The 21,317-nt window shown below is 50.5% G+C and overlaps 1 pseudogene; it reads left to right on the top strand.

The window, feature by feature from the left end:
- Positions 1–14,993: 14,993 nt before the first annotated feature.
- On the top strand, positions 14,994–16,836 carry LOC136552677 (cytochrome P450 78A5-like; annotated as a pseudogene).
- The last annotated feature ends 4,481 nt before the right edge of the window (positions 16,837–21,317 follow it).

The following is a 21,317-nucleotide window of genomic DNA, read 5'->3' as shown; positions in this document are numbered from 1 at the left end:
TCGAGCAATTTTCAAATTCTCTCTTACTCGAGCAACTCCTTCTTCGGCATCTTGAATCTTAGCAGAGTCAAAGAACGATCTTTCTCCCGGTTGAGACCACATCAGAGGTGTCTTACAAGGTCTGCCATATAGAGCTTCAAATGGTGACATCTTGATACTAGCTTGGTAGCTATTGTTGTAAGAGAACTCTGCATAGGGTAAGCACTTCTCCCAATCAGAGCCGTAGTTCAGTACACTAGCGCGAAGCATGTCTTCTAAGATCTGATTTACTCGTTCTGTCTGTCCATCCGTCTATGGGTGGTAAGCGGTACTGAAATCAAGCTTAGTTCCAATAGACTTGTGCAGAGCTTCCTAGAATCGGGACACAAACTGAGGACCACGATCAGATACAATACTAGAGGGAGCTCCATGCAATCTGAGAATATGTTCAATGTATAGATCCGCTAATTTCTCGTCGTTGGTCTTGGTCTTTACTAGGTACAAAGTGAGCAATCTTGGTCAAGCGATCAACAATCACCCAGATGGAATCATTGCCTTTCTGTGAATAGGGGCAATCCAACTATGAAATCCATGGATATGTTTTCCCATTTCCACTTGGGAACAGTCAAGAGGCTTTAGCAATCCTATAGGCCTTTGATGTTCAGCCTTGACTCTGTTGCAGGTGTCACAACATGCCACATGTCCTGCAATGTCTGTCTTCATGCCTTTCCACCAAAAGTGTTTCTTCAAGTCTTGATACATCTTTGACCCTCCAGGGTGAATACAGTATTCGGAATTGTGAGCTTTCGATAGAATTTCCCCTCGTAGTACTAGGGTCAGATGGAACGTAGATTCTGTTCTTGAACTAGATGGTTCCTTGTTCATCTTCTTGGTGGTTGGTCTTGTAGCCTAGTTTCATCAGACCACGAAGATACTCAATCTCTTCACAACTTTTCTGAGCTTGATGGATGCGATCTAGTGAGATCATACTGTATGCGGAGCTCATTCAGCAAGCCATGCGGTAGTATCTCTAGTTGGAAATCATCAATCTCTCCCTTGAGCTCAGGTGGTACTGAATTCAGTGATCAAGGTATGACAGTAACTCTTGCGACTAAGAGCATCTGCTGACTACTATTAGCTTTTCCCGAATGATAGTGAATTTCCAGGTCATAGTCCTTGATCAACTCAAGCCATCGGTGTTGCCTCATATTCAAATCTTCTTGAGTGAAAAAGTACTTCAAGCTCTTGTGATCGGTGTAGATGTCACACTTGTTGCCTATCAAGTAGTGCCTCTAGATCTTCAAGGCATGCACAACTGCTGCTAACTCCAGATCATGGGTTGAGTAATGGTTCTCGTGTTCTTTCAACTGTCGAGAAGCATAAGCTATCACTCTTCCATCTTGCATCAATACACAACCGAGTCCTTGACGAGATGCATCACAATAGACCACAAAATCTTTGCTGATGTCAGGCAATGCTAGCACAGGAGTTGTGGTAAGCCTCTGTTTCAATTCCTGGAAGCTTTGTTCGCACTCGGGCAGTCCATTCAAACTCCTTGGTCTTCTTCAGAAGATTGGTCATTGGACGGGCTATCTTGGAGAAGTTTTCGATGAATCGGCGATAATATCCAGCCAATCCCAAGAAACTTCTGACTTCTGTCACATTATGGGGTTGATCCCTATTCTTTCACAGCTTCAATCTTGGCTAGATCAACTGTGACACCTTCAGCTGATAATACATGGCCTAGGAAAGCAACTTCCTGTAGCCAAAACTCACATTTGCTGAACTTTGCGTATAGCTGATGTTGGGCTAGTTTCTCAAGCACCATTCTCAGATGATGTTCGTGTTCTTCAGCGGTGGATGAATAGACAAGGATGTCATCAATGAATACCACCATGAACTTATCCTAGTTCATCCATGAAAACCTTATTCATCATGTTCATAAAGTATGCGGGAGCATTCGTGAGTCCAAAGGACACCACAGTGAACTCAAACTGCCCATACCTAGTCATAAAAGCTGTCTTCGGGATATCACTTTCTTCGAATCTTCATCTGATGATAGCCTGATCTGAGATCAATCTTAGAGAAATACTTTGCACCTCGAAGCTGATCAAGCAGATCATCAATCCTTGGTAGGGGGTACTTGTTCTTGATAGTGACTGTGTTCAAGTTCTGGTAATCAATGCATATTCTTATTAGACCATTCTTCTTCTTGACAAACAGAATGGGGGATCCCTAGGGTGAAGCACTGGGCCTGATATATCCCTTTGAGATGAGCTCATCAAGCTAGTTTCTTGAGCTTAGTTAGTTCATCAACTAACATGCGATAGGGTCTCTTGGCAATGGGTCCTGTTCCCGGTAACAGATCAATGATGAACTCGACATCATGGTCTAGGTGGCATACCCGGTAATTCTTCAGGGAATACATTGGGATAGTCTCTGAACTACTGGCACATCATGAACTGTCTTCTCCTCTTTTTGTGATTCTGAACTTACTTTAAGGGCACATAGGATAGAGGTGGGGTTTCCAGACTGGGGTTCACATCTAACGACTTGGCCTGATGGGTGGGTCGCTTGGACATATCTAGGTGAACATGATATGATACCTCGGTGAATGGTTAACCTAATCCATGCCTAAGATGACATCTAGGTTTGTGGAAGGTAATAGGGTTAGGTCGGCTTTAAAGGTAAGACCCTCAATGGTAAGACTCACTCCCTTACAGATGTGGGCATATTTTAGGTCTCCTAAAGGTGAGCTGGTGATGATAGGCTTTTCACATGGGGTTACAGGTAGGTCATGCTCTCATGCAAACTTGGATGATATGTATGAACAAGTTGCTCCAGAATCAAATAGAACTGATGCAGCATAGCCATTAACTAAAAACATACTATACACAATGTCAGGGGCAGTCTATGCTTCCTCAGCGTCCAGATGGTTGAGACGTCCACGGTTAGCAGATCCCTTGAACTGAGACTTCTGAGCAGCTGAGTTCTGAGGACATTCAGTGGCTTTGTGACCTGGTTGGCCACAAGCGAAGCAGGGTGAAAGGCAGCACCGCCTGTAGGGGTTGGCGCAGGGTGCCTTCTAGTTTCCTAGTGCCTGGTGCGGAGCGGTTCTGTGCTGGACTGTTCATTCGCTGAGTGGGATTGGTTGAAACTGATCCTGAGTGTTGCGGTCCTAAGCATAACGGTCCCTGGTGTAATGATCCTGAGCAGGGCGAGAGTATTTGGCGATGTAGCCTCCACTTCCCTTACTTGATCTAGGGTTGTCATCCCTGTTGTGGCGTGAGCGTTCCCTGGATGGTGCATCTCTACGGAACCTCTTGCGATCACGGCCACGGAAGGACTCCTTAGGCTTATGCTTCCTATCCCTATACTCTTCTCCAGCTTCAGCATGGTCCTTCTCAATTTGGATGCAGCGATCCACCAGAGCATGCAATGTGTTGCTCTCAATACCACCAAACTTCAGCTTGATGTGCGGGTTAAGTCCCTTGCGGTAGTAGTACAGCTTCTCCTTCTCAGAGTTCACAACATAAGAAGGTGCATAGCGTAGAAGGTTAGTGAAACGGGTAGTGTACTCAGTCACCCTGTCCTTTCCCATCTTGATGTTGTGGAACTCCTCGGCTTTGGCCTCCATGATACCCTTGGAAATGTGATACTCAGTGAATGCTTCAGCAAACTCATCCCATGAGATATTGGCAGGGTCCTCATGGGAATCACTGAAACTATCCCACCAGGCGTGTGCTGCTCCTGTGAGCTGGTGTGCGGCAGCTCCAACACACTCATCAGTCGGTGAAAGTGGTGAGGTCAAGCTTCTTCTCCATCTCCTTGAGCCAGTCATCGGCTACAAGCGGGTCAGGATCGGTGCCATCATAGGTAGGTGGCCTTAGCTTCAGGAATCCATCTAGCTTCCTTTGGAAGTCATTCTACTGACCTCCCTGGCGATAGTTTGCATCCTTCAACAAGAGCTGCAAGAAGCTGGGTCTGCTGTGCCATCACTTCTGCTAGGTTCGGTGGTGGTGGTGGTGGAATGTTCTCCTCAGGCGGCAGGCGTATTCTCCAGGTGGAAGGGTATCCCTCCACATCCATGGCCATGCCACGACCACGATTGTTGCCACCTCGTCCCCCATTGGGTTCAACTGGTTCAGGGGTGGGCGCACATCCTCGATTCATTAGGCTGATTAGAACGACGGTTCGGCATCTGCAACACAGATCATAGAGGGTTTAGTGCTTGTGCCGAATGTGCTTATAATTCAATATGATTACATGATTTTTATGATTTAAAGAAAAACATTTATACTATCCAACACTCATTACAAAGAAGCAATAAAATTCATAAAGATCCGAAATATTCATTACATGGGTTTTATTACATAGCATCATCTCCAGTAGCTACACTTGAAGACGTGCGAGAATCGTACTACGCATAGTGTCTCATAATACATCTCATAAGGGGTACATCATGGGGTACAACTCATGGAAGCTACTGACATGACTCATGACCACAGCAGGGTCATCTACTCTAACTCGTACACCTGCAGCTGAGGATACGACTATTCTCGATCTCGATCTCCTCGTCGGACTTGTGAAGTCGAGATACGTACTTCAAGGCCTCGGTGAGCTCCTCAGTAGGCTTGGCTCCAGGTAGGGTAGGGCAGGCATCTAGGTTGAGGCGAGTCAGGGCTAACTCAAACCCCTCTATCCTAGGCTTCATCTTGTTGTGAACCTCCTTGGGTAGCTGATCCCACATACCCTTCATCTCCCTGAGGCGCTTCCTGCTAGACTTCTGCCAAGCCTGCCATGTCCTCTCACACTTGTCTTGTAGGTACTCGGTCTGCCTGAGTGCCTCGATCAGGTGACCCTAGGTTGCGAACGGCCTTCTTCCTGAACTCCTCTAGCTCTTGAGTCATGGTCTTGTTCTGAGACTAGATTTTCAGCATATCAATTCCCTTGGTTCTCTCTCTGTCTCCTCTACTGGTTGAACTCGGCCTTCTTGTCGTCCAACTCTCTCTGCAACTCTAAAACCTTGCTGTCGAGGTAGCAGTTCCTATTGCCTAGGTCGGCTGCTTTGTCCTATAAGTCAGCGACCTTGGCTCTATGGTCCTCCTCACAACGGTTGAGCTCGTCCTACAGCTTGGCAACTATCTCTAGTAGACTAGCTCGCTCCTATGCTCCCTTGTGAGTCTTGCTCCTAGGTACTCCCACCTGGAGGGCCTAGGTCCTGACGCCTCCTTTGCTCTAGCTGGGTCACGTACCTGTCCTGCTCCAGTAGATGGATAGCTGAGACACGAAGGCATCTATCCTCCTCGATAAGGATAACTCTACCTACTGCAAAACTCTGCTCACTAGGGGTAAGGCTAAGGTTGAGGGCCTGGGGGAGTAGACAGAACTCTGTCGTCTTCAGGTGCTCGTAGTGGCCCCTTATCACTCTGCGAAGTGCCTTGTGTGAGATAGCTCGTAGTCCTTCCTCAATTGTGTCCTCTATAGTCAACTCGGTAAAAGCTGGGACAGAAGGTAAGGTAGTGCTAGCTGGGAACTCCACTGAGGTGACAATCGGTCCTTCGATTCCTCTTTCCTTAGCTGGCTTCCTAGTATAGGTGACCTTGACAAGCTCATCGAGGACACCTAACATGATGAGAACTTGGCAGAGGGTCTGTGCAAAACCCTCGAGCTCACGTAGGCCAAAGGTAAGCTTGGCGTGGTCCAGAGGTAGCGGTCCTAGTGGCGGCTAGTCGATGTTCGTTGCCATCTACATGTTTCAAGGGGACAGGTGTTAGCAGGTTAATAATAGATAAGCCTTGCATAAAAGTAAATGCAGGGTCGGTATATAACCGAAAGAATGGTTGTTTACGTCCTATTCTATCGTCCATTTCTAAGGGTTTTGTCCTAAGGTCAAGTATGGCTCTGATACCAACTGAAAACAACCTTGATTTCCGCAATGGGAAATCCCCAGAGTTGAAGTGTAATAAGATCCGTGGTAGATCATATTACCCAAATTCCAGTCGAATATCACATCCATACAACGATGATATTAGAGTATAAATAGTGCGGAATTATATAAATTATTACATCGCCGCATTGGCGGAATCAAAAGTAGCATTCATTCAGAACAACTCGAAGATAAGATCACCAAACTCGAGCATAGGCACGAATTCCCTCAATCGTCAAACTCCTCGGAGCTATACTCCTCAGCAGAACCTGTATGCCAAAATTTATCAGTACGATTTGTACTGGCCACTCCCAACCCTATGAGCATTGCTTTATGGTAATTGGATGCAAGTTGGATATATTCAAAGGAACCTAATAGGCCTAGGGTTTCCTATGTAGTTAGTATATCAAGTTCATAATAATAGTGGGTCAAGTTTTAACACCATTCACACACATTTCACCCTCTTTCCCACTCCTGAGCCGGGTTTCGATCCTGGGATCGATATACCACCATATCCACACCATCACCATACCACACCCGTACTATCGCTCAGTCGACAGGCCAACTCCCTCTCGGCACTGTCTCATGGCTCGTAGCCCCTGGCTATGTCCGAACACTCACTCCCAGGGGAGAAAGAGAAGGACTCATCTCACTATCTAGTTTAAGCGAAACCCAGGAAAGGTCTATAGCCGACAAGTCGGCACATGTATCGATCGATCAACCATACACTCTGCAGAGGTTTTACATAACCACAAGATCCGCCTTCCTCGCTGACCATCGTCAACTGGGCTGATTCCGGCCGCTTGCTAGCCTAGGATAATGCCACTCTACCATTCAGCCCTGGTACACCCCAAGTCCAGTCTAGGGTGGCTGAAACTGTGAGTCATGAGCCGGGTCCACAAGGTCTCCATGAAGTCTCGGAAGGGTGTGGGGGAAATCCACCGCACCTCGTACCTCCTTACACTATCCGCTAACAACCTAGCAGTAGTGGCAATATCCTACCAAGTAGTCCGGCCAGTCCCACACCATATAGGGCGAGTGGTACGTAAGGCTTCCCGGTGAATCTAAGTACTAGTAAGTCCTTAGGGATGACTAAGCCAGAATGTCTTCATCAGGGTTTCCATTTACCGTGCCACCACAGCACCTCCACCCTAGGCTCCTCCCATCACAGGTTCACACCCAGGGCCACCTTATATAACATTTACCCACCATAGGTATCCATTCTAGGGGTGCCTAGGTAGCACCCCATGGCAAGACTTGCCCCAGGCTCGTCGTATACTCCAACTTGATCGACACAACCCTCACCCTCCACGCACCCAAGTCACACACGCAGCACTCTTCCCATGGTCCAGATATCACCAGTTTCCACCGCGCCTCCATATAGTGCAAGCGTAGTAGAAGTAGTAAACATTGAAATATATTAGCAAGCGTGTGACTATCCTAACAGTAGGGTGAGCAGGGGTAAGGTTGCGTCAAGGTAAAGGCCATCAAGAAAGCAGACTACCATGCAAGTCCTACCATAATGTGATCATGACAATAAAGTAAGCGCTAGCATTTCTATATTAGCCATGCGTAATAGGTGCTACGAGATTGGGTGGGATGTGGCACCTTCAGTGTAGTCGTCTCCGTACTCTTCACGGTACTCACGATCCTCGTCTGTCTAGTTTCTCCTCCGAGTCTGCAAACGATCGTAATACAGTCGCGTTAGCGACGTCTATAGAATAGCACAAAGAAGCAATGAAAATTCAAAAGTGCCAAATGCACTCAAACATGGGTTCATTACGTAGAGCTTGATTTTAAATGAATTTTGGTCCTAGTTTCGTATTTTTGTGAGGTCATATGAATTAGTTATGAATTTCCGAAGTTTAAATCTATTTCTGAAAATGGAAAAGGCTGAATTAATCCTGGGCTGACACGTGTCATGCTGTGATTGGGCCACGTGGCTTGCTGACGTTAGCATCACGGTTCTGAGCTGATGGGTGGGTCCTAGCTGACGTCATCAACGTCGTCCACACCGACAGGTGGGGCCAAAGTCTATTGGGTCACTGACAGGTGGCCCAGGTCAAAGGCAACGCCAGTCAACGTCAGTCAACGGTCAACAGTCAATGGTCAACAGTCATGGTCACTGACTTGTGGGCCTGGTCTGCTGACGTCAGCAGCTGATGTCATCGTGACGTCAGCATGACATCACCTCGGCTATGCTGGCTTCTGACATGTGTGTTCCACGTGACGTCATCATGACGTCAGCATCTGACGTGTGGGTCCAGGGTGTCCATGTCACTGATAGGTGGGCCAGGTCAACGATCAGCGTTGACCAGTCAACGGTCAATACAGGTTGGGTCCGAACTGGGATGGTTGGGCTTCAGGTTGGGCCGGTCTGGGCCGGGCGGGCCGAACACGTGGCACGCTGTGACGCGGCCACATCACGGCCGTGGGCTCGTATTGGGCGGTGGTCCATGGCTACGGTCTATGCTGGACCAATTGCTGCTGGTCCATGGACCACAGACTGGTCTACGATGGACCGAGTCCACCCGTCTCTACTCCTTAGCTCGGCTCACGTGCACCGAGTCTACGCACGGGTGGCCGGTGAGGGGTGTTCCCTTGTTTCTTACCGCGACGGTGCTCCTACCGGCGACGAGCTCGCGGTGAGCCCCCACGGTGGCTCTGGTTTCCGATTGGGGAGGGGAAAAGCTTCCTCGGGCCATGGCGACTGTGTCTGAGGGGTCAAGGTGGCGGCTAGAGCTTTCTAATGTGCTTGGCCACAGCGAGCGGTGGCTCGGCAGTGCTTGCCGACGGTGAAGTCGCGTGTGCGGCCTTCCGTGTGGCTCAGCTTGAGCGGGTAGAGGCTACTATGAGTCCATGGGGCATGGTGAAGTGTCCAGGGCTCAAGGCGGGGCTTCGGCGTTCCCATGTGGCCGGCAGGGATTTCCCAGCGGCCATGGCACCATGGAGACGACGGCGAGGCGCGCGGGTGATCAACGGGGCTCCAGCGGGGTGGTCATGGCATGGTCACAGATGTGTGCGTGGGTGCAGGTGTTCTCAGCGGCCAACAACGGCCTTGGCCTACACGCTCCTGGTGTGGAGCGCCATGGCTGGTGTGACAGAGTCCGGCGGCAAGCTGAGGGTTCGGAAGGAGGGCTCACTGTGGGTGCTATGGAAGAGAGGATAGCGGCGCCATGACGAGTTGCGGCCGTGTAGCTCCAGAAGTCGTGTAGTGCCGACCCGTGGCGGTGCTCTGAACTCCGGCATGCTCCCGGTTCTTCCCCGGCAGCAGCTTCGGCGCTTCCCTTCCCCCTTCTTCCCCTTCTCCCTCTTCTCTCTTGGTTCGAGTGTGCTGAGGTTGGCCACCGAGGTGGCAGCGGGCGACTGGGACGAGCGCTAGGGCTCTCGACCGAGGCTCTTATAGCCGAGCGGGGGTCGGCGAGCCCAGTGATCGGCGGTTGGGAATTCAAGGGTGATCGGGGCGTGAGCTTGCATCCAATGGTGTGCGCGGGGTTGCGTGGGCATGGCGCAAGGGGGAGACAGGACCATGCCCCGAGCATGACCCCTGGCCCACCCTGCCATTTCTGTCGGAGCTCTATCGCGCGGTGGTTCGAACGCTGGCGTGGGGAAGAAGCACAGTAGCGCTGACGTGCGGGGTCCAGCAGGCAGCGGACTGCAAGCGGAGACGGGGAGACGCGCGGGCATGGGCAACGTGCGGCTTGTCATGTGGGGCCAAGGTGGCAGCGACCGCGAGCGAGGCTGATGGGCGCGCGAGCGACGCTGGGCCGCAAGCTGGGCCGCGCGAGCCAAGCGGCGGGCTGGCTGCATGCGCGTTGGCGGGGCTGGCCGGTGGCTGGCTAGGGCCGGTCGCTAGGTCATGCGGGTTGGGCCGATCAGCTGGCTGGGAGGCCTTCTTCTCTTCTTCCTTTTCCATTTTTCATTTCTTTTCCATTTGTTTGAATTCAAATTTGGTTTGAAATTTGATTTCACAACTGAGGTGACTTGTTCATTGGAGTTTAGGGAATTTTGTTTTTAATAATAACTTTATGGTTTATTATTTTATTGGAGTTGTTTAGCAATCATAACTCAAATGGAAATTCAAATCACATTTTGAATTTAACAATGTATGCAACATTATATTTGTTGGAAATTAATAAACACAGATATCTAATGGCATGCCATGCTTATATGTTGACTGAGGTTAGGTTAAACCTAATGCATCTCTTAGGTTGGGTTTCTATACATGGCACTCATCATCATATGGGATTCTTGAGAAAAATTTTGTAGCTGGTATTTTTTGGTGTATAGATTTTTAGGTTGTTACAGTCCTACCCCCTTAACAGAATCTCGTCCCCGAGATTAAAGCGTAACGTACTCTTCAAAGAGGTAAGGATATCGTAGCCAGAGGTCAGACTCTTTCTCCCATGTTACTTCTCTCTCAGTGTGATTACTCCATTGGATCTTGCACATAGGAATAGTTTTGCTTCGGGTTTCTTTGGTATCTCTACCCAGAATTCTGATAGGATGTTCTCTATACTCAAGCGTATCTTGAATGTCAAGTGTATTAGTCAGGATCACTTCATCGGGCACTCTTAAACATTTGCGTAGCTAGGATACATGAAATACGGGATGTACACCCGTTAATTCCTTAGTTAACTCAAGTTTGTAGGTGAGCTTTCCAATTCTCTTGCAAATCTTGTATGGGCTAACAAATCTAGGGGCAAGCTTGCCTTTCACATGGAATCTGGCCATTCCACGTAGCGGGGATACCTTGAGATAGATGAAGTCCCCCACATTGAACTCCAGTTCTCTCCTTCTTTGGTCAGCATAGGTCTTGTATCGACTTCGAGCAATTTTCAAATTCTCTCTTACTCGAGCAACTCCTTCTTCGGCATCTTGAATCTTAGCAGAGTCAAAGAACGATCTTTCTCCTGGTTGAGACCACATCAGAGGTGTCTTACAAGGTCTGCCATATAGAGCTTCAAACGACGATATCTTGATACTGGCTTGGTAGCTATTGTTGTAAGAGAACTCTGCATAGGGTAAGCACTTCTCCCAATCAGAGCCATAGTTCAGTACACTAGCACGAAGCATGTCTTCTAAGATCTAATTTACTCGTTTTATCTGTCCATCCGTCTGCGGGTGGTAAGCGGTACTGAAATCAAGCTTAGTTCCAATAGACTTGTGCAGAGCTTCCTAGAATCGGGACACAAACTGAGGACCACGATCAGATACAATACTAGAGGGAGCTCCATGCAATCTGAGAATATGTTTAATGTATAGATCCGCTAATTTCTCGGTGTTGGTCTTGGTCTTTACTGGTACAAAGTGAGCAATCTTGGTCAAGCGATCAACAATCACCCAGATGGAATCATTGCCTTTCTGTGAACGGGGCAATCCAACTATGAAATCCATGGATATATTTTCCCATTTCCACTTGGGAATGTCAAGAGGCTTTAGCAATCCTGCAGGCCTTTGATGTTCAGCCTTGACTCTATTGCAGGTGTCACAACGTGCCACGTGTCCTGCAATGTTTGTCTTCATGCCTTTCCACCAAAAGTGTTTCTTCAAGTCTTGATACATCTTTGACCCTCCAGGGTGAATACAGTATTCAGAATTGTGAGCTTCCGACAGAATTTCCCCTCGTAGTACTAGGTCAGATGGAACGCAGATTCTGTTCTTGAACTAGATGGTTCCTTGTTCATCTTCTTGGTGGTTGGTCTTGTACCCTAGTTTCATCAGACCACGGAGATACTCAATCTCTTTACAACTTTTCTGAGCTTGACGGATGCGATCTGTGAGATCATACTGTATGCGGAGCTCATTCAGCAAGCCATGCGGTAGTATCTCTAGTTGGAAATCATCAATCTCTCCCTTGAGCTCAGGTGGTACTGATTCAGTGATTAAGGTGTGACAGTAACTCTTGCGACTAAGAGCATCTACGACTACATTAGCTTTTCCCGGATGATAGTGAATTTCTAGGTCATAGTCCTTGATCAACTCAAGCCATCGGTGTTGCCTCATATTCAAATCTTCTTGAGTGAAAAAGTACTTCAAGCTCTTGTGATCGGTGTAGATGTCACACTTGTTGCCTATCAAGTAGTGCCTCCATATCTTCAAGGCATGCACAACTGCTGCTAACTCTAGATCATGGGTTGAGTAACGATTCTTATGTTCTTTCAACTGTCGAGAAGCATAAGCTATCACTCTTCCATCTTGCATCAATACACAACCGAGTCCTTGACGAGATGCATCGCAATAGACCACAAAATCTTTGCTGAGGGTTCGGAAGGAGGGCTCACCGTGGGTGCTGTGGAAGAGAGGATAGCGGCGCCGTGACGAGTTGCGGCCGTGTAGCTCCGGAAGCCGTGCAGTGCTGACCCGTGGCGGTGCTCTGAACTTCGGCGTGCTCCCGGTTCTTCCCCGGCAGCGGCTTCGGCGCTTCCCTTCCCCCTTCTTCCCCTTCTCCCTCTTCTCTCTTAGTTCGGGTGTGCTGAGGTTGGCCACCGAGGTGGCGGCGGGCGACGGGACGAGCGCTAGGGCTCTCGGCCGAGGCTCTTATAGCCGAGCGGGGGTCGGCGAGCCCGGTGATCGGCGGTTGGGAATTCAAGGGTGATCGGGGCGTGAGCTTGCATCCAACGGTGTGCGCGGGGTTGCGTGGGCGCGGCGCAAGGGGGAGACAGGACCATGCCCCGGGCATGACCCCTGGCCCACCCTGCCATTTCTGTCGGAGCTCTGTCGCGCGGTGGTTCGAGCGCGGCGTGGGGAAGAAGCACAGTAGCGCTGGCGTGCGGGGTCGAGCAGGCAGCGGCTGCAAGCAGAGACGGGGAGACGCACGGGCATGGGCAACGTGCGGCTGTCACGTGGGGCCAAGGTGGCAGCGACCGCGAGCGAGGCTGACGGGCGCGCGGGCGACACTGGGCTGCAAGCTGGGCCGCGCGAGCCGAGCGGCGGGCTGGCTGCAGCGCGTTGGCGGGGCTGGCCGGTGGCTGGCTGGGCCGGTCACTGGTCGTGCGGGTTGGGCCGATCAGCTGGCTGGGAGGCCTTCTTCTCTTCTTCCTTTTCCATTTTTCATTTCTTTTCCATTTGTTTGAATTCAAATTTGGTTTGAAATTTGATTTCACAACTGAGGTGACTTGTTCATTGGAGTTTAGGGAATTTTGTTTTTAATAATAACTTTATGGTTTATTATTTTATTGAAGTTGTTTAGCAATCATAACTCAAATGGAAATTCAAATCACATTTTGAATTTAACAATGTATGCAACATTATATTTGTTGGAAATTAATAAACACAGATATCTAATGACATGCCATGCTTATATGTTGACTGAGGTTAGGTTAAACCTAATGCATCTCTTAGGTTGAGTTTCTATACATGGCACTCATCATCACATGGGATTCTTGAGAAAAATTTTGTAGCTGGTATTTTTTTGCGTATAGATTTTTGGGTTGTTACAGTTATACTATATAAAAAAGTTTCTTTGAGCACAATGTTCGCAACATTTCTCGTTTGTAGCCAATTATCACTCTTCACGAATAATTAGAATATAAATTAAGTTTTGCTTTAAAATCAAAACAATCGAGTTCAAACCATAACAACCGTGTTCGCTACTACTATCTATTCTATTGTGTTTTTGTTGCGAATGCGCCTTTCTTTTCATAAGTTTCTAACGGTATAATAAGTTATATAAGGGTTGTCTGCATACACTGTAACCTTGCTGGGCCGGCTGTTGGAACAGTGGAATGGACGCCACTCCTCGGCTTTTGGGCCGTCGTGAAGCCTAGTATAGGATGGACATGGGCCGATGCCCGGTATTTATGAGAGATACTTTGGCGTGACGCCTCTGAAGAAACTGACGATAGGATTAAGGAATTGGAACGGCTGGGGCTGGGTGAGTCACAGATGCTAATCTGATGGCTGCCATGGCTCTAGAATTGGAACGGCTGGATCAGTTCATCACAGATGCATACACTGTAACACTGACGATGATGGCTTTGCATTGAAGAAACTAACGATAGGATATGACTTGGAACGGGTGAATGGGTCACAGCGCATATAATCCAAAAATACCCACTGGAGTTGCATGCATCTGCTTTTGTCTCTTTTTTTCCTGAACAACTGAACTGTGTCCTGCTCCTGCCGTTTCTACACTCCTACATAAGTAACCTCTTAAAATTTCTCTTAATTAAAAACCATTGCTATTCGAACTCTCTCCGTTCTCCGGCATGACGCTAGGCGTTTCAGTACTGTGGCGAGCGTCTCTGCTAGGCGTGAGCGTTTCATCTCCTTCATAATGAAATGGAAGTGTGTTCTCGAAAAAAAAATGAAGCTTATTAATGCATGTTTGCGCATTCTCTGCATATACTGTATATAGCAAAACTGCAAAACGTATGTAGCAACACTTCAATGAATCGCAATAAAAAGTTCATGTGAATTTCACAGCGGTTCACCATACCATAAAAAACTCACGACTATTTGAATTTCATGCCGATTGTCATCGCGTTCCCTTGCACAAAAGATCCAAGTCCTTGAACTGTGCATTCTACGATTTCTACCTACTACAGACACGCAAAGTGATCGAGGTGGGGGGTCGAGCGTTACCTCATCCTACCACGCGACGAGACGAGACGAGACGACGCCTTCAATCAGACGGCTCTCGTGCGTTTCGCCACGACCTCGGCCCTATATACGAACACGTCTCGCTGCCTGCGTCTGCGTGCACGCATGTTGGCTGGGCCTGGGCGCCATGTGATGCGACGCTGGAAAGTGGAACCCACAAAAGGCCATGTCACGCATCGAAACACCGGTGCCCTTTTGGTTTTTACAAAATCGATCGGTTCCACACATAATGCTTTACATCAGGAGGAAAAATCAAGGCATTTATAGCAAAGGTAATTAACACGGTAATTTAAATGCATTATTATTGTTCAAACAAAGAAGGCTCTCGATCACGCTTCACACCTAATGCAGTTATTAGAATGCAATTGAGTAAATTATTTGCCGCGACAGTTGCTAAACCAGCAGTCATTTTCACCGCACTCTCCCCTATTTAAAGGCTCCCTCCCTCTCAACATCCCACACCGGCCCCAGCTCCTCTCCATCAAAAACCCTCATCACCCTTCACTCATCAGCCATGGTGCCCACCATGGCCATCGGCCAAGAGGACTCGCTCCTCCTCCCGACCACCTCCCCACTCCCGCCCCTCATGGCCGTGTTCATCCTAGCCGCCGTCCTCCTGTGGCTCTCCCCCGGCGGGCCTGCGTGGGCGCTCTCCCGCTGCCGCCGCCCGCCGTCCGGCCCAACGGGTGTGGTCACCGCGCTCTCCAGTCCCAGTGGCGCACCGCACCCTAGCGGCAGCTGTCACACGCCGTAGACGGCGGCAAGGCACTGATGGCCTTCTCGGTCGGGCTCACCCGCCTCGTCGTGTCGAGCCAGCACGACACGGCGCGGGAGATCCTCGTCAGCCCCGCGTTCGGCGATCGCCCCGTCAAGGACGCGGCTCGCCACCTACTCTTCCACCGCGCCATGGGCTTCGCCCCGTCGGGCGACGCGCACTGGCGCGGGCTCCGACGCCTTGCCGCCAACCACCTGTTCGGCCCGCGCCGCGTGGCGGGTGCCGCCCAACACCGTGTCCTCCATCGGCGAGGCCATGGTTGCCGACGTCGCCGCTGCCATGGCCCGCCACGGCGAGGTCTCCCTGAAGCGCGTGCTGCATGTCGCGTCTCTCAACCACATCATGGCCACCGTCTTCGGCAAGCACTACGACATGGACAGCCAAGAGGGCATCCTTCTTGACGAGATGGTCGCCGAGGGCTACGACCTCCTGGGCACGTTCAACTGGGCTGACCACCTGCCATTGATCAAGCATCTCGACCTCCAGGGCGTGCGCCGCCGTTGCAACAGGTTAGTCCAACAGGTTAAAGTGTTCGTTGGAAAGATCATCCAGGAGCATAGGGCGAGGCGCGCAAATGGAGGAGTCCACGATGAGTACATGGGTGACTTCGTCGACGTCCTTCTTGACCTCGAGGGAGAGGAGAAGCTGTCCGAATCCGACATGATCGCTGTTCTTTGGGTAAGATCGATAGAATTTAATTTGATGTGTGCGTTCAAAAAAAAAGTTTAATTTGATGGTGTAAAATGCATGTTCTTTCACACATCTTAAACGTTACGTTCATGGAAAAATGGTTTCATTGAATTTACGATCGTTTTGTCTTGTTCAGGAGATGATCTTCAGAGGCACCGACACTGTGGCCATTTTGATGGAGTGGATCATGGCGAGGATGGCGCTGCACCCGGACATCCAGGCAAAGGCCCAGGCGGAGCTGGACGCGGTCGTGGGACGCGGCCACGGCGTGGCCGACGCCGACGTGGCCAGCCTCCCCTACATCCAGTGCATCGTGAAGGAGACGCTGCGCATGCACCCTCCGGGCCCTCTCCTCTCATGGGCGCGCCTCGCCATCCACGATGCGCACGTCGGCGGCCACCTGGTCCCCGCCGGCACCACCGCCATGGTGAACATGTGGTCCATCGCGCATGACCCCGCCATCTGGGCCGAGCCGGACAAGTTCCGCCCCGAGCGCTTCCAGGAGGAGGACGTGAGCATCCTCGGGAGCGACCTCCGCCTGGCCCCCTTCGGCGCCGGACGCCGCGTCTGCCCCGGCAAGCTGCTGGCCCTCGCCACCACCCACCTCTGGATCGCCCAGCTGCTGCACAAGTTCGAGTGGGCCCCCGTGGCCGGCGGCGGCGCCGTCGACCTGTCGGAGCGCCTCAACATGTCGCTGGAGATGGCCACCCCGCTGGTGTGCAAGGCCGTGCCAAGGGTCCAGGCCTAGGTGGCTGCCTCCATGCATCTGCATGCATGCCGCCTGAGAGTGTCTCGTTTTGTTCGTGTGTCTGCATGCACTCCTCAGCACTGTAGCTTGTGGCTTGCTAGTTTCGGATGTCCGGCGTCGAGACCAAAAGTAATAATAATATTGAAGTTTAAGTTTTGATATTACGATGCGCCATGTTATGTTATGTTACTGGTGGTTGCCTTCTCATTGGCGGATGCATACATATTCCTTACCATGGCTGCATGCAAGAAGAAATGGTGTGTTCCGCTTCCGCCCTAAGACGAACTGTAGAACACTTGTACTGTGTGTTCATGCCACTCGTTCTGTCTTCCCAACTCGATCATTGAACAACTAATTGCTCATGATGTACTGTGTCATCCTACTTCCATGCATGCATGATGCATGGGGCTTGAGGTTCTTTTTTCATGATCTTCCAGATACTTCTTTTTCCCCATTTCTTCTGTGATCTGAATCTTGCTTTGGGAAAAAAGCGCATTAACGTGAGATAAGACAGCCAATTAGCAAAGCACCGAATGATTCGCACGAGCTTGAAACGGTTTCATTATCGGCGCAAATGGTTTTGGCCTCTGCATGTTCGTCAGATTGGGTGCTATTACCTTTTCCTTTAACCAAAATGCGGATTACTTTGGTACAGCAAGTTAATGTGTTTGAGAGTCAAAGGGTAAAAGATTAATACATGAAGCAGCTGAAGCTGGTATTGGAGTCAACTCGATCTAATACTGCCGAGAGAAGAATAGTTTACTTTCTGCGTTCCCACTTCCCAGTGATCCTGAAAGCTGACTTGTGGAGAAGTCAGTGACTGTAAACCCCCTGTTTGTTAATCAACGCCTCGATGTGTAGTTAGACTCAGATCACGATCATCTTTGATATGTGCGAACAGATCAGAAATCAGCCTGATCGTAGCTGAAGATTCGACCAATACTAGAGCTGATGCTGATGCAAACAGTTGGAAAGCTGTGAGGTCAACGCCTATACTTTTTCGAAATTCAGAGTCAAACACGGGGATACCCCACTGTTTCGTCCAAGCCCCCCCCCCCCCCCCCCCCCTCCACCCCAACTGATCACGCGAAGTGATCTGTTCCTTTCGAGGAAGCAGTGTGTCGGTGTTTTGAGTAAACACCAACGAGTAAATTTGTATACTGCACGTTTGGTTCGGATGGTGTGCTAAGATGACACAAGATTTATACTGGTTCGGTCCGAATGTCTCTACGTCCAGTTTCGGGCTGCTCGTGTTACTAGCACTGAGTTTGTAGTAGGTGTTACAAACTGGCGAGATAGGGACTGGTCCCAAGTCTCTGGTGATGTGTTGTTCGTGATGAGGTGCGGTGAACCGATGCTATGGGATGCACTTCTTCGATGAATCGGTCTCCCTTCATGAGATGCCCTGCTTTCCCTTTTATAGGCCAAGGAAAAGGATGTGTTACAATGGGGGAAAAAGAAGAACGAGAGGCCAAGGAAGTCTTCAGGGTCGCCGGGCCTTCCTTTTCCTCCGTGCAGGCCCCGTTGACACAGCAGGCGGTGACAGGGACAGCTCCGCGTCGGTCGCCTGTCTTCTGACAATGCCATGCCCAGGCGTTGTCAGCGAGTCGTAACGTCCCACTCCACCTCGGCGGGCGGCACGGCTGACCAGCGTGCTGATCAGCTGTCGCACAGGGAGTGGGTAGCATAGTGATCGCACGTCCGTCACTGTGGATGATGTGAGTTCCCTGGAATGACATATCGCGGAGACGGGTCGTGTTGAGATGTGACCGCTCCCTGCACGATGCCAAAAGTTTGACCTTGGGTCGTACTTTTCTGGCCCGTAGTGGTTGGCGGCGGCGTGAGCTCCCGTTAGGAACCGTGTTCGAGGGATCGGGCGAAGCGGAGCCATCCCTCAAACGTCGGGCGAGGCGGAGCCAGCCCTGCGACGTCGGCTGAGGTGGAACCAACCCTCGGGGGTCAGACGAGGCGGAGCCTACCCTCGGGGGTCAGCCGAGACGGGGCCAACCCTCAGGGGTCAGACGAGACGGGGCCTACCCTCGGGGGTCAGCCGAGACGGGGCCTACCCTCGGGGCTCAGCCGAGACGGAGCCAGCCCTGCGACGTCGGCCGAGGTGGATCCAACCCTCTGGGGTCGGACGAGGCAGAGCCAACCCTCGAGGGTCGGACGAGGCGGAGCCTACCCTCAGGGGTCAGCCGAGGTGGAGCCAGCCCTCGAACGTCGGGCGAGGCAGAGCCAACCCTCGGGGGTCGGACGAGGCGTAGCCCGGCAAGAGGTGTGGTCACGCTTTTGACCGCTTGAATGAATCAACGTTGATGGTTATTAGCTCCTCTTCGAATACCTTAGTATTGGTACCTGACACAGCGATCTGTTGACTATTTCACAGTGTTTAATTTCTCGCACTACCCGTTTGTTTCACGTAGTCAGTTTTCAGGCTGCAGCTAACCGTGGGAGATGAATGGATGGATCTCACTATCTCAACAAGGTCTACCTCGTCGACCATAGTTTTCTTACCTCGCCAGGATTTTTTTTTTTGTGTGTGTCGCGCGCGCGCGCGCCTGCGTGCGTGTGCGTGGTGTGCGCGTGCGGGGGTGGGGGGCACCCCTTGACTCCGTCTCCCTGTGAATCTGCTTTTTATAACCTGGTCACTAAATGATATGATTCCACGGCCATTGCAAGCCAAGAACGAAACGATACGATACGATTCCAGCTTTCACCTGCCTTTCTTCTTCTTTTCGGCGTGTTCACCGGTTGGTTTCTGGGCTGGTTTGAGCTGGTTGGTGCTGGTTTGCTGTGAGAGAGAAATACTGTTGGCTGGTTGAATAAGGCTGGCTGAAAACAACAAACGTGTTTGTAAGATCCAAATCTGCACAGTATATGTGATGAGATGAGAGACGCGAAAGTTGCGCCGAGCCACGGTACAGCTAGCGTTTGGTTTCCAACTCATAAAATTTAGTTCATATCACATCGACTACAGTAAATATATTTGACACTATTTTAAGTATTAAACATAGACTAATTATAAAACTAATTATACAGATTGAGACTAATTTGTTAGACGAATTTATTAAGCCTAATTAGTCAATGATTTGATAATATGGTGCTGCAGTAATATATGTGCTAATAATGAATTAATTAAGCTTAATAGATTTGTCAAACGAATTAGTCACGGCTTCTATAATTAATTTTATTATTAATATCCGAATACTCGATGTGACAATCGTCCTGTTCGCTTGTTGGTTTCAGCCAGCCCAAACCAGCCAGCCAACAGTGTTTTTCTCTCACAATAAACTAGCACCAGCCAGCCCAAACCAGCCCAGAAACTAACCAGCGAACAGGCCGAATAGATATGATATCTGACACGTTGTAACCTTTAGGCTTTAGCCTCGGGCCAAACCCCCGCGCGCGCGCCATGCCGCCATGGTCTCGTGTCCCATCTCATCTCATCATTAGCGCAGGCAGGATGTGCTGACGGAGGTGTGGGCGAGAGTGAACTGGCGGTGGCAGAGATCTCCGGTCCGGTCTCGTCTCGCGGATGTCAGAGCGTCGCGTTGGTCACGTCCTTGATCAGTCAGTTCGTTCATCAGTGCCGTACGCTGTCAGGCAGAGATCCGAGCTGGTGGCTGGTGCTGTGCTGGTGGGTCTGGGTGGATCAGTGCAGCGCATTGGCCACTTGCTCAAGCGCAACCAACTGGCGAGATGATTCAGATGAAGGTGGGTATGGCTAGGAGAGCATGTTAGTGCAGTGCGCAGTCGTCGATCGGATGCGACGGGAACGGGCGCCGCCGGACACGCCGGCATGGGCGAGCGAGGACGAGACATGCATGCCCGCCGCCCCGCCCCCGTGGCCCCGTCCATCTCAACCGCGGCGAACGTTGCGGCTTGGCGGCGGCCTGTCGCGGCTCGCGTCCCGTCCCGTCCCGTGCCAGGAATTCGACCACGCGCACGCCGCAAGCGGACGGCGGGACGTGCGCGGAGGCCGGAGGTCGGGGGATCATGGGTCATGGTACCGTGGTCCCGTGGGTGCCGCCGGCGCGCGCAGTTTCTGCGCGGGCGTTTCCGGTTGGCCTGCTGCTGCTGAGCCGGCGGGGCGCGCTTCAAGCCAGGCAAGGCAAGCCTGCGTATAGCTGCCGACCGGTTCGACAGCTTCGTCGCGCGGCCCAGGAGCCCCGACTTGATTGGTTCGAGGCGCGGGGACGCTGCCGGTGCCGGCCGGACGCTGCGACCGAGTCCGTTTCAGCTCTCGGCGGCCAAGACTCCAACCAAATTAAGGGCTTAGCCCAACACGGGAAAACTGCAACGAAAGCCTAGCTCAACGTTGAAGTTTTGGGATGAAAAGAAACTGAAAAGGACAGAGGGATTACTATATGCTACCATTGGAGATTTCAAATATATATATATATATATATATATATATATATAGTGTATATATAGTATATATATATATATATATATATATATATATATGCTACCATTGGAGCAGTCATTTAAAAAAAAGTTATGGCCGTTCGTATTTTAGAGAGATGTCAGAAGTCAGATAGACTAGGGCCAAGATGTCAACACAGATGTCTACTGAAACTCCGCCGTTCAAA

The sequence above is a fragment of the Miscanthus floridulus genome, chromosome 4, assembly GCF_019320115.1.
Source record: "Miscanthus floridulus cultivar M001 chromosome 4, ASM1932011v1, whole genome shotgun sequence".
Taxonomy (NCBI): domain Eukaryota; kingdom Viridiplantae; phylum Streptophyta; class Magnoliopsida; order Poales; family Poaceae; genus Miscanthus; species Miscanthus floridulus.
This window is presented reverse-complemented; position numbering and strand designations above follow the sequence as displayed.